Raw genomic sequence first — 13,466 nt, 5'->3', positions numbered from 1 at the left:
GTATGTACTGGATGTGAGATGTGTAATGATGCCATTATCTTCCAACTGCCATGATGATTGTAAGTGATACCAGATGACTGTGCTCTACACATCTGGTGCAGTCCTCTTTTTACTGATGAATGTCTTTAGACTCACTTCAGAAGATTAAAAATATCCTTGTCTCAGAACTTTTTCTGTCACAAATCAGATTTTCAGCTGCCTAAATCCATATCTATCGCAGTGACTTGCCAGCCCTTGACATGAAGAAAATCTAGAAAAACAAAATTCTATTGCAATTACCTAGCAAAGTGCCAAGACCATCCACTTATCACATAACAATGTGGTATACTACACTTGTATACTAGAGCCCTGGACAATCAAGTAATCCAGAAGCATCTTCAGCCCAAATAGTGATTACTGTACACAATCTTTTTTTTCCTTTCAACCTAGTATCCCCTATTGCAATACCAAATCACATATGCCAATTTTGTCAGTAATCATTTTCCAGTTGAACTGCTCACTTGCAATAAAAACAGGTTATGTACTCACCCTAGCGTTCCATATTTGCTGTTCATAATCCTGCCTTCATTCTTGATGGTTGGATTCAGAACTGAGCATCGGTTCCGACTCAGCAGCATACTAAAGCTCGAGAGCTTTCACTGGCTCGAGGCTATACCCTATCCCAAGATGCCTAGTGACCGTTACTCAGATCTCATTTGAGAGAAACTAATCACTAGACTATGCAACCCAATACAACTACAACAGATCCTCTGCCAATAACTCCTAAGGCATGAAGGGAATCAGGAAACTTGCAGCAAAGTTCAGCAAAATTCCTCTCGATCCTCCAGGAAGGTGGGATGCAAGAATGAAGGCGAGATTATAGACAACAAACATGGAACGTTATGGTGAGTACATATCTTCCTTATGTTACGTTGTCCTACTTCGCCTTCATTCTTGATGGTTGGGACAGCATCCCCAAGCACCTTCTTTCTCGGGTGGCTCAAGGGAATAATCTCTTCAGAACAGTGGAACTAAAGGATGCCCTGTTCCGGGAGGCCACATTTACTTTATGAGTGATAAAGGTATGAGGATTAACCCATGTAGCTGCAGCAGAAATTGAATCCAAAGGGAGCCTTGCTTGAAAAGGCAGTGGAAGTAGACATAGCTCTAGTTGAATGACCTCTAATTTTTCCTGGTAACTGTTTATTCTGAGAGTCCTAGACATAAGTAATGGTGTCTGTCAGCCATTTTTATAAGGTGACTTTTGAAACTGAAGTTCCTTTATAGTTTTCTGAGAATGAAACAAACAGTTGGTCAGATTTTCTAAATTCCTTTGTCCCATGCAAGTAAAAAGGCAACTGCCTATGGACATCCAATTGGTGAGGCTTGTATTCCGCCTTGTTGCCATGATTGGGGAAGAATATGGGAAGCTCAACAGAATGATTTAAATTGGCCTCAGAATATACTTTTGGCAGAAAGGAAGAATTTGTCCTGAGAGAGAGAGAAAGAGGCTCTGTCTTTGTGGAAAATCAAATGGGGAGAACAGACAGACAGAGCTTGCAGTTCTAAAACCCTCCTAGCGGAAGTAATTGCTGTTAAAATGATCGTCTTCCAAGATAAGAACTTTAGTGGGGAAGAGAAGGCTGGTTCGAATGGAGGGAGAATTAAAGAAGATAACACCAAACTGAGGTCCCAAGGAGGTGGTGGTTCTCTTATGGGAGGTCTTAAAAGGAATGTACCTCTCAGAAAGGCTTAGCATAATCTATGGGACATTATATTGGACCCCATGTCTCCTTTGTGGTAGTTTGATATGGCAGCTAGTTGTACTCGTACCATGGCTGCCGCTGCACCCAGATTACAGGTTTGTTAGAAATTCTAGGATCGCAGATATAGGGCTGTAAAAGGGTCTATATGGTTTCTTTCAGCCCAACAAGAAAATATCTTCCATTTCCTTGCATAAAGTTTCCTAGTTGTATTCTTGTGCGACAAAAATCAGAATGTGTCGTACTGCCAGGGAAAGTTCAGGAAGCCTGGCTAAGATGGGAAGTGGAGTAACCAAACCGTCAGCTTGAGTCTTTGAAGGGAGGGGTGCAGTGTTCCTGACTGATGACTTAGAAGATCCGGCACTGGGTCCAGGATCCAAGGATCCTCCTGAATACGGGGCCACAGAATGGGGAACCATATCTGATGAGGCCCGTAAGGAGCAATGAGAATTAGCCTGCGACTCAACGATTTGGCTTTCTGGAGAGCTTTTGGTATTAATGGAAATGGGGGGTAAGTGTACAAAAGTGCTGGGGGCTAATCGTGAACAGGTCCATCCCTTGGTGACTCCCCCGGAGGGGGAATTAGGGCAAAGTAACTGCTGCATTTGGAGTTGATGAATCTGGCAAAGAGGTTGCAGCAAGGCTGGCCCCACTTATGAAAAACTTGGTTCACAATTTCCTGTTTCAGGGACTACTTGTGAGGCATAAGAATTGCCCTGCACAATCTGTCCGCTATCATGCTGGATTTCCCCAGGATGTGCATTGTCGTCAGAAAACGGTGAAAAAAAATTGCCCATTGCCATACTCTGAGCCTCTCGACATAAGGGGGTAGGATCTGGTTCTGCCTTGTTTGTTGATGTACCACACCACGGACATATTGTCTGCCTGCAATGCACTCATACCTGTTGGAAGAGAGCTCTGTAATGCTTGCAACGCCAGAAGCACTGTCCTCATCACTAGGACATTGGTGTGCAAGTGGTATTCCTGTTCTTGCCAAGTCCCCTGGACAGTCTGTCCCAGATAATGCCCCCCCCCCCCCCAATCTGGGAAGCATCCATGGTTACTGTAGCTACTGGTTGGGGGAGAACAAATGGTATGCCTATCGTTACCTGCGTGGACTGAAGCCACCATCGTAGGTCCCTCTTGCTGTTGTTTGTAATGAGAATCTTGTGTGACATGGGTAACTCCCACATAGGCCACTCAGCAAAGATTAGCCACTGCAATATTTTTGTGGGACTAATGTTACTGCAGCTGCCATTGAACCCAGAACCTTCAGAACAAATTTTGCCTGCACTTTTTCCTTCATGAGCAATACTGACACCTGAAGAGAACTTTTGAATTCTTTCTTGAGGCAGTTTTGCAACCATGTCTTTTGTGTTTAAGTTTGCCCCTATTAAGGTAATATGCTGTGATGGAAACAAGGCAGATTTTCCAAAATTTATGGTAATGCCCAGCTCTGAGCAGAGATGAATGGTGGTGTCTCTTGTCCTGGTTAGTAGCTGCTCGGTGGTGGTGGTCAGCAGCCACTCGAAGTATGGAAACACCCAGAATCCGAGACACCTCAGGTGAGCTGTAACTACTGCCATTCATTTGGTAAACACTCTGGGGGCTGTAGTGGGACCAAAGGGCAGAGCTCTGAATTGGTAATGACGGACTCCCAGCCGGAAGTGTAGATATCTCCCGGATCGCCTGTCCATCTTTATATGGTACTGTGCATCCTGAAGATCTATAGAGCACATCCAATTGTCTTGTCCCAGAAAAGAGAGTATAGACTGCAGTTTCACCATCCAGAACTTTGTTTTCTTTAATGATTTGCTCAGTCTGCTGAGATCCAAAATTGGTCTCCAGTCCCCTGTCTTTTTTTGGAACTAAAAAGAACCGTGAGTAAATTCCGGATCCGATTTGGTCTGTGCGGACTTCTTGAATGACTTTTTTCCAGCAACCTTTGAATTTCTAGGGTTGCTTGATTCCTTTGACTGGGTGATATGTCTGGGATAGATTCTGGTGGAAGGGGTGGAACAGAAAAAGGAATGTTGTATCCCCTGGAAATGATAGACTGTACCCATTTATCTCGAGTGATATCCAGCCAGTCTATTGGGTACAGTGATAATCTCCCCCCAAATGCCTCCAGAGGTGGACAGGTGAGCATCCTTTCAAGAGTGCTGGTCTGCTGCGAGGACGGCATCTTCCATTACTTCCTCCTCTGCTCTGGGGGGAAAATTGACCACATGTGTCCGGCAAAGCTCCTTTGGATTTCAGCAATCACATTTTTCCGCCCTTCTGACCTTTGGGATAAGGTCTGGTAGGGATGGAAAAACGTACACCCATGCCAGATAGAGTTTTGCCATTTTGTTCACACCTGGTAAGAGCCTTTCATTTTTGGCCTGAACAAAGATGAGTGGTCAAAAGTAATGTCAAAGGAAGACTAGAAGAGTTAAACAAACTTGCAGACACATCCAGGAATGTCTCCTCAGAGATATTCCTGTGCCTGCTGCCCTGCTCGCTCCATGGGCTGCATAAGAAATGAGGCGCATGGAGGAGTTTGTTATAGAGTTTAAGGTCGCAAGCTGAGAGTTTACCTTGTCGGGAAAGTACAGTTGTATGCCTACCATAAATGTAGATGTTCGAGTGTATTCACTGTTGCAGTCATTACACTTGGGTTATCCTGCTGGCAGGCTACCAGCAGTCAGCCTGAACTCCAAAGTCTAGGTCCGGCGTTGGTTGCTGTCACCTCTTCCCTGACGTCAGTGCGCCAGGGGTATAAAAGATGCAGCCGACGACATTTTCTTCAGTTTTTCTTGCCCCAGATGTCAGGTGCCCCCAAAATGGTTGGCTAAAAATTTATGCCAATAAATATGCATGCAATAACAAACATTTCCTTCATCTACAAGCAAATACACCACACAGATTGTATAGGATAGAGAAGTACAGGTAAGTCCCAGCAAAGAAAAGGGGGATGGTGGGTGGGTAACCTGGACTGCAACAGTGAATACACTCGAACATCTACATCTATGGTAGGTACACAACTGTACTATGTTAGTGTTTCACTGTTGCAGTCATTACACTTGGGTTGAATCCCAAAGCTGAGGTAGGGTGGCTGGGTCAAAATATGATTAGGAGAGGCTATAAGGCCCTGCAAAACTGCAGTGGCAAAGCCTGCTCTGGATTTAGAGTAGAGAGGTAAATGGTAGTGCTTGGTGAAAGTGTACACTGAACTCCAAGTTGCAGCCTCTAAAATGTCTTTGGTTGGTACCCCTCTGAGGAAGGCTGCTGAAGTGGCTGTTGCTCTGGTAGAATGTGGCCTAATGTCCTTAGGAATTGATTTGCCATGTTGTGAATAACAGAATCTAATGCAGTGGCCTATCCATTTCAAAATAGTCTGCTTTGAGATGGGCTTTCCTTGTGATCCTGCAGCATGTGCCACTAAAAGTTGCTCAGTCTTTCCGAAAGCTTTAGTTCTGTCCAAGTAGAAGCGTAGTTGTCTGTGTATGTTCAAAGAATGCAGGAGTCTCTCACCTTTATTCTGTGGGTTTGGATAAAAAGTAGGCAAATGAATGGTTTGGTTAAGGGCCACACTGGACACTATCTTAGGCATAAATGTAGGGCTAGTCCTCGGAGAAACCCTGTCTGGATGGAAAATGATGAAAGGTTCCACAGCCATTAGAGCCTGTAACTCTGAAACTTGTCTTGCAGAGGTTACTCTAGGAGCAGAGCTGTTTTCCAAGATAAGAATTTTATTTCAGCTGTATTGGCTGGCTCAAAAGGCGGCAGTGTAAGTTTCTCCAAGACATAATTGAGGTCCCATGTAGGTACTGGTGCTCTCCTTGGAGGTCTTATGTTTTTGACCCCTCTGAGGCACTGCCTTAGCAATGGGTGAGAAAAAATAGGTGGTTCCGTATTGTAATGAGCTGAAATGGCAGAGGCATGGATTGTAATTGATGAGAAGGATAGGCCTTTGTCCAGCATCTCAGTTAGGTACTGTAAAATCTGAGGAATATTCGGTACAAGCGTGTCAATTCCTTGTGCCTGGTTCCAAGCACAGAATCTCTTCCATTTTTCTGCATAAGATTTTCTGGTACTTGGCCTCCTGGCCTCCAAAATAACATCCATCACTGCTTTAGAGAGAGGTGTGTTCTGAAAGGCTACATTATTCGCCAAGCTGCCAGATTTAGGGTCCTGAGTTGGCTGTGCAGGATGTGATTGTTTCTTTGGGTCAGTAAGTGAGGAATTAGAGGCAATGTCCAGGCTGGGCCTTGAGACAAGCTCTTTAGGATTGGGTTACCAGTGCTGGCGGGGCCAGTCTGGGGCAATCAGAATCATTTTTGTCTTCTCTTATCTGACCTTTAGGAGTACCTTGAGAAGGAGAGGCAGAGGAGGAAAGGCGTACACTGTTGGGGCTTTCCAGCTGAATGATAGAGCATCCACTTTCCATGCTTGCTTGTGATAGGTCCTTGTGCAGAATTTCTGTAGTTGGAAGTTCTGAGGGGAGGTAAAAAGAACTATGTCTGTGCATCCCCATTTCTTTGTTATCATGCTGAAGACTTGTGGATCCAGTTTCCACTCGTGGGGATCTGTAATGTTTCTGCTTAGTTCGTTTGCCAGAGTATTTTTCTTTCCTGGCAGGAATTGTGCTTGCAAATGTACTTGATAAGTCAATGCTGTGTCCCACAAAGTCATGGCTTGTCTGCAGAGGGAGTAGGAATGTGTGCCTCCCTGCTTGTTTATGTACCACATGACTGTAGTATTGTCCGTCCTTATCAGTAGTTGTCCTGGATGAAGAAAGTCCTTGAAAGCTGTCAGGGCATTCTGAACAGCTAGCATCTCTTTTTGATTGATATGAAGATGCATTTGGCTTGAGGGTCATGTGCCCTGAATACAATTTCCTGCCATGTGGGCCCCCCAGGCATAATCTGAAGCATCTGTTGTTATTGACTGCCTGGCTGTGGATAGGTTGAATGGCTGTCCTTTGTTGAGGTGAGAGGACTGTGCCCACCATCGAAACTCCTGTTGCAGGCAGGGAATGAGGGTAATCATTATTTCCAGGCTGTGGCAATGTTGAGTCCAAATACTTTTTAGATACCACTGTAGTTTCCTCATATGCAGTCTGGCATATGGAATTAGCAGAATGCAGGATGCCATGAAGACCAAGGCCTGCAGAATTTTTCTTGCAGTTAACTGGGTCTTTTTGTTGTCAACACTGTGAAGTAAGAAGTCAGTTGCCTTTGTTTGTCTGGTGTGAGATAAGCCATCTGGGCAGTTGCATTTAAGCTTGCACCCAAGAATATTATCTCTGGAGAGGGTACTAATTTTGATTTATTTTCGTTTACTGTGTACCCTAGGCAAATCAATAATCTTTTTACAAACGCCAGGTGCTCTAGTAGTATGTCCTTGTTCTCTGCTTGAATGAGGCAATCGTTGAAGTAAGGATATATTTGAATTCCTCTTTGTCTGCAATATGCAATTACTGGTGCCAGGCATTTTGTGAAGACCCTGGGCGCAATAGATAAGCCAAAGGGCAGTGCAGAGAATTGATAGTGCATTGAGCCAGCTATGAATCTGAGGTATCTTCTGCAAGATTGTCTGATTGGTACATGCAGGTATGCCTCTTTTAGGTCCAAAGTTACAAGCCAAGCCTTCTTGCCCAGCATGGGCAGAAGCTGCTGCAAAGTCAACATTTTGAAATTTGGAACGTTCAGGAATGTATTCAGAATAGACAGGTCCAGTATTGGCCTTCAGGCTTTGTCCTTTCGGGGTACCAAGAAAAGCCTCGAGTAAAATCCTTGTCCCTGCTCTTGCTGTGGTACTTGCTGAATGGCCCTCATGTCCATGAGGGATGAAACTTGTTTTTGTGCCTCTGCCCATTGATTGTGTGGCAGGTCTTGCATACCTTTTGCCCTTGGCAGGGTGTGAAAGTGGAACCTGTAGCCCTGGGACACTATATTCAAGACCCATTTGTCCTGGGTGATCATGTGCCAGTTTTGTGAAAAAAGTGCTAGTTTTCTCCCCAAGGGGGCTGCCAAAAGATAAGTGTTTGGTGCTGGCAGAGGGAAGTCATTAGGACTGTTTCCTGTATGGCTGTGATTTGTCTTCTCCGCTTTTGGAGGTAGAAGCGCCCCACTGTTTAGGCCTGTATGCACCCTGGGGCTGGGAACTTCCTCTAGGGCGTCTGTATCTGCCCCTTTGTAGTCTGTCTGACACTGGAAGGGACCAATTCTTAGTGGGCCAATTCCTGTTAAATCTGGGTGGCTGTACCTGTAAGAAATCCTTTACTGTTTGCATAGATTTCGCTTTGTCCTCCATTTTCTTCAACACTTCCTCTGCTTTAACACCACATAACGTATCATGCTGTAATGGAGCATCTAGTAATTTTGCCTTAACGTGATCTGGTAGAATCTGCTCCTTTAACCAAGCATGTCTCCTAATGACAGAACCTGTAACTGCGGCCCTGCAAGAGGCCTCTAGAGAATCAAAACCACATTGCAATGTATGCTTTCCCACTTGTTCAGCTGCATGCAATAAATCCTGAATTTCCTTATTTTCTGCACAATCAGAATTTGCCAACATTTTCTGTTTTAGCAGTGACATTAAGTACTGCTGATATTTAAGCATATGAAATTGACGATTTAAAGCCCTCACAGCCAAAGTAGCAAAAGTGTAAACTTTTTCCCCCCATCTGTCTAGTGCCCTAGAATCCCTGTCAGAGGGGATAGGGGTTTTTTGCAGTGGAAGCCTTGACCCCTTTGGGACCGTGAGAAATAGTTTCGGGATCAGCAGCGGGGTTTTTATAAAGAAATTTATGCGAGTCTGGAACCCTGTAGTATCGGTCTGGTTTTACAGGGGCAGGGGGTAAAGAGTCAGGAGAAAAAGCGGACTCTGAAAATACATCATTTACAAAGTCTAACACAGGGGGAATAGCAAGCGGCCTGTGCTGAGGTAGTAAAAGAAAATCTCTAAGCCTTTTCTTTGATTCTGAGTAGTCTTGGCTCTCCCAGTGGAAGTGCTCCCCAAAAGATAAATCCTCAGGAGGAGAGGCTGAAGGAATAGATTTCTTTAGCATAAGAATCCTCATAGGGAGGAAGAGAGTATTCCTGCTCAGAAGAGGAGTCAGAGGAAATGGAAACCTGATCTGAAGATTCATATTCTGTCTCTTGCCTAGGCCTCTTATCAGGAGGGGGATGGGAACCCCTGATCAAGGTAATAAGGTCTTCGGCCATTTTGAGCATCTGTTTTTTTAGGCATGGAAGGCTGTCCAGGAGAATGCTGTACTTGTTTCTTTGTCTTTAGAGCTGTTTTACTCTCTGCTTTGGAAGCTGGGGTAGGCTTTACATATAGCTGTGTAGGTCTGAAAACACCCTCAGAAGCCGATGCCTGCTCAGTGGCTCCGGACCCATCTGAGGGAATAATTTCCGAGTGTCCAATACCTTGAGTATCCAGAGGCCTAGCTGGCTGGTTCCACGTGGGAATCGGCAGCGGCCTGTGGCTCTGAGGTAGCGGGCGTCAGGGGCTGCGAAAGCGCCTCACAGAGAACCGGCGAACCGGCGACTGGCTTAGCGAAAGCCTCGTCGTCGGTTTTGGACCTCGGATGCCTGTACTTTTCCTTGCACTTTTTATGAATTCCGGTCGTCGGTTGTTCCGACAGCATTATATAATTGAATCTTCGGCTAAAGTAATAAAAGGCAAAATCGTACCGACGCTTAATAGTGCGTTGGTTAAATCTAGCACAAAACCGACAGCTAGCAATGTTGTGATTAGGCCTAGGCAAGGAATACAGTAAGAATGAAAATCCTTATGAGGTATTTGCTTCCCACAAAAAATACAATTGTTAACTTTTTCTGACATCGGTCTGGAGCAAGAAAAAAGTTTCCCCAACGGGGTACTTAGCTTTAAAGAAGACTTCGTATCTGAAATTCGAATTTGAAAATCTTACAGCACTTGCGAACTGCTTTTGCTTCGGGCACCATGCGGCAAGAAAGACTGAAGAAAACGGTGTCGGCTGCATCTTTTATACCCCTGGCGCACTGACGTCTGGGAAGAGGCGATAGCAACCGATGACAGACCTAGACTTTGGAATTCAGGCCGACTGCGGGTAGCCTGCCAGCAGGATAACCCAAGTGTAATGACTGCAACAGTGAGACACGATAAACATCCTCCCCCCAGTTGTAGCACCTTGGAAGGTATCTCATATCTCCTTGAGGATATCCCTCTGAAGTAGAGGGAAGTGGGATAAATAATTCAGCGACCTAAGGGTAAAGGCCACTGAAGAAAACATACGCTTCCCGTATCTGTCAATCGTTTGAGACTTCTTATTCGCCGGATGGACATATGAAGAAGTTTTGGCTAATTCCTTTTCTTGGTGGCCGCCGCCACCACCACCATAGCATCTACTAGGACACCTTTAGTTAGAAATTGTTTGTCCTCCGGGGTTGTAAAAAATTTATGGTACACTTACCATAAATGTAGATATTAGAGTGTATTCACTGCTGCAGTCATCACATTTGTGTTATCCCTGCCAGGGTATCCCTCAGCCTTCACGAATATCAGAGGCTTAGTATTTCTGCATTGGTTGCTGTCGCTTCAGGACTGACGTCAGGTCATCAGTAGTATAAAGTAAGGCAGCAGACGCCATTACATCAGTTTTTATTGCCCTGTCAGGAGCTTCCAAGTGGGAGCCATATGGTGGGAGAACCCCACCAATAGAAAGTAAATACCAAAATGTCCCTTGTAAGGAGTGAGAGAGAGAGAGAGAGCGAGAGAAGAGGGGGATGGAGGGAGGGAAACCAGGACTGCAACAGTGAATACACTCGAACATCTACATTTATGGTAAGTGTACACAACTGTACTATGTTCTTCGTGTTTCACTGTTGCAGTTATCACATTTGGGTTGATTACCATAGCTGAGGAAAAGGGTGGAGGCAGTCAATGAGACTAGGGGCTGGACAGGATGCCCTGCAAGATTGCAGTGGCAAAGCCTGTCCTAGATTTGGAGAAGATAGGAAGGTGGTGATGTTTGGTGAAAGTGTCAACAGATGTCCAGGTTGCAGCCTTCAAGATGTCACTGGTGGGGACTCCTCCAGAGGAAAGCTGCAGAGGTGGAGGCTGCTCTGGTGGAGTGAGTCCTGACACCCCTTAGGGGGAGGCTTTCTGTTGCCTGTAACAGAAATGGATGCAGTGTGCTATCCATTTAGAAATTGTTTGTTTGGAGATGGTTTTCCCCTCTGCCCCTGCAGCAAAGCTAACCAGCAACTGATCAGACTTTCTGAATGATTTAGTCCTGTCTAAATAGAATCAGAGTGGTCTGTGCACATCTACAGTGTGCAGGATAATTTCCCCCTTGTTCTGTGGGTTAGGGAAAAAGGTTGGCAAATTAATGTATTGGTTGAGAGTCACACTGGACACTACTTTGGGCATGAAGGATGGGTTAGTCCTGAGGGAAACCCTGTCAGCATAGAGGATGATGAAGGGGCTCCACCGCCATGAGTGCTTGTAGCTCAGAGACCCTTCTGGCTGAAGTGATGACCAGAAGAAAAGTGGTCTTCCAGGAGAGAAATTTTAACTCTGCTTAAGATGTTGGTTTGAAGGGAGGGCAGGGTGAGCTTTTCCAACACAAAGTTAAGGTCCCAAGCTGGGGTAGGTGCTCTTTGGGTGGCCTCAGGTTGCTAGCCCTTCTAAGGAATTGTTTGATCAGAGGGGGTGTGAGAAAAGGGGCTGCTCAGTGGGGAAATGAGAAGAGATAACAGAGGCATGAATTTTAAAAGAGGAAAAACAGAGACTACTGTGTAGCAGGTCAGCCAGGTAATTCAGGATGAGAGGGAGGGAAGGCTGTGCTGTATTTGCTCCCTTAGCCTGAATTCAGGTGCAGAACCTTTTCCTTTTGTCAGCATAAGACTTTCTAGTACTAGCGCTTCTGGCCTCAAGTATAACATCTAGTACCTGTTTACTGAGGTTGGCAGACTGATCAGTGGTTAGGGAATAAGCCAAGCTGCCAAAGTGAGGGTCTGCAATTGGGGATGCATGAATTCTCCTTCCCTCTGAGTCAGTAGGGTTGGGGTCTGAGTGCGATGCCATGGTGGCAGTGGGGACAGGCTGCGCAGCAGTGGTTACCAGTGCTGGCGAGGCCAGTCTGGAGCAATAATAATTGTCCTTGGTTTTTCCTCCCTTATTTTGAACAGTACCCTGGTAATGAGAGGTAGTGAAGGTAAGGCATACACCAATAGATTGACCCAGGGGAAGGACAGGGCATCCACTTTCCAAGCCATCCCGTGATGTCCCCTGGTGCAGAACTTGCTGAGCTGATGGTTGGTGTGAGGGGCAAAGAGGTCAACCTTCGGGGTGCCCCATTTCTGAGTTATTAGGGTGAAGGTTTTTTTTTTGTCTAGCTGCCACTCATGTGGGTCCAGAAGATTTCTGCTTAAGTGATCTGCCAGAGTTTAGAGAACCTGGCAGGAATTGTGCTAACAGGTGTAGCTGCATGGCAAAGGCCGTGTGCCAAAGGGTCATGGCTAGCCTGCATAGAGGGTAGGAGTGAGTCCCTCCCTGCTTGTTGATGTACCACATCACAGTAGTGATGTCTGTGTTGATCAGGAGAGCCCCTGGGGAGAGAAGGGGCCTGAACGCTGTCAATGCGTGCTGGACAGCTAACATCTCTTTTTGGCTGATGTGTAGATGGATTTGCTGTGGGCTCCATTGGCCCTGTATGCACCTGCTGTCCAGGTGTGCACCCTAGGCATAGTCTGATGTGCCTGTGCTGAGGGTCTGGACAGCTGGGGATGGAGAGAAAGGTAGTTCCCTTGTTGTGGGAACATGCTGCTGCCCACCAAAGAAAATCTTTCCTGAGGCAAGGTATTATAGGTATAAGAGTTTCCAGGTCTTGAGTGTTGACACCAAAGTTTTTTTTTTAAGTACCATTGAGCTTTCCTCATATGCAGTGTGGCATATGGAATGAGTAGAATGCAAGATGCCATGTGCCTAGTTGAGAGAAATAAGCTGTCAGGTAAGTTTGCTTTTCTGGTGTAAGGAATGCCATCTGGGATGGTGTGTCCAGGCTTGCTCCCAGGAATACAATCCTTTGGGTGGGTACTAGTTTGGATTTCTTTTCGTTGATAGTGTACCCTAGGGAGGTCAGTAGGGACTTTACAAAGGTCAGGTGCTTGAGCAGTTTTTCCCGACTGTCTGCCTGAATTAGGTAGTCATCTAAATATGGGTAAATTTGGATATTCCTTTGTCTGCAAAAAGCAATGGCCGGAGCCAGACATTTTGTGTAAATTCTGGGAGCAGTAGACAAGCCAAAGGGAAGTGCAGAGAACTGAAAGTGCAGAGATACTGCCCTGAAACTTGGGTATTTCCTGCATGATTCCCTGATAGGAATGTGGAGGTAGGCGTCTTTCAGGTCTAGGATGGCTAGCCAAGCATCCTTGGAGAGCATGGGTAGCATTTGCTGGAAGGTGAGCATTTTGAATTTTGGTATCACCAAGAAGGTGTTTAAAATGGATAGATTCAGGATGGGGTGCCAGGTACCCCCTTTTCTGAGGACCAAAAAAGTCTGGAGTAGAAACCTTGCCCTTTCTGTTCTGCAGGAACCTGCTCTATTGCCTTCATAGAGAAGCAGGGAAAAGACTTGCTTTTGCACCTCTGCCCACTGGTTTGGAGGTAGATCTGGGAACCCTTTTGGAGTTGGAAGAGAGTGGAAAGAAATTTTGTATCCCTGGGACACTATGTTGAGGACCC

General features: G+C 45.6%; 1 protein-coding gene across 4 annotated transcripts in view; it reads right to left on the bottom strand.

Annotated features, from left to right (window-relative positions):
* The window catches only part of CCDC88A (coiled-coil domain containing 88A), a 4,373,054-nt gene that overhangs the window by 3,350,993 nt on the left and 1,008,595 nt on the right, over positions 1–13,466 (bottom strand). The gene's annotated exons all lie outside the window — the stretch shown is intronic.

The sequence above is a fragment of the Protopterus annectens genome, chromosome 1.part2, assembly GCF_019279795.1.
Source record: "Protopterus annectens isolate FY-2018-M chromosome 1.part2, PAN1.0, whole genome shotgun sequence".
NCBI classification, from domain to species: Eukaryota; Metazoa; Chordata; order Ceratodontiformes; family Protopteridae; genus Protopterus; species Protopterus annectens.
Note: the sequence above shows the minus strand (reverse complement) of the source record. Positions and strands in the feature narration are given on the sequence as shown.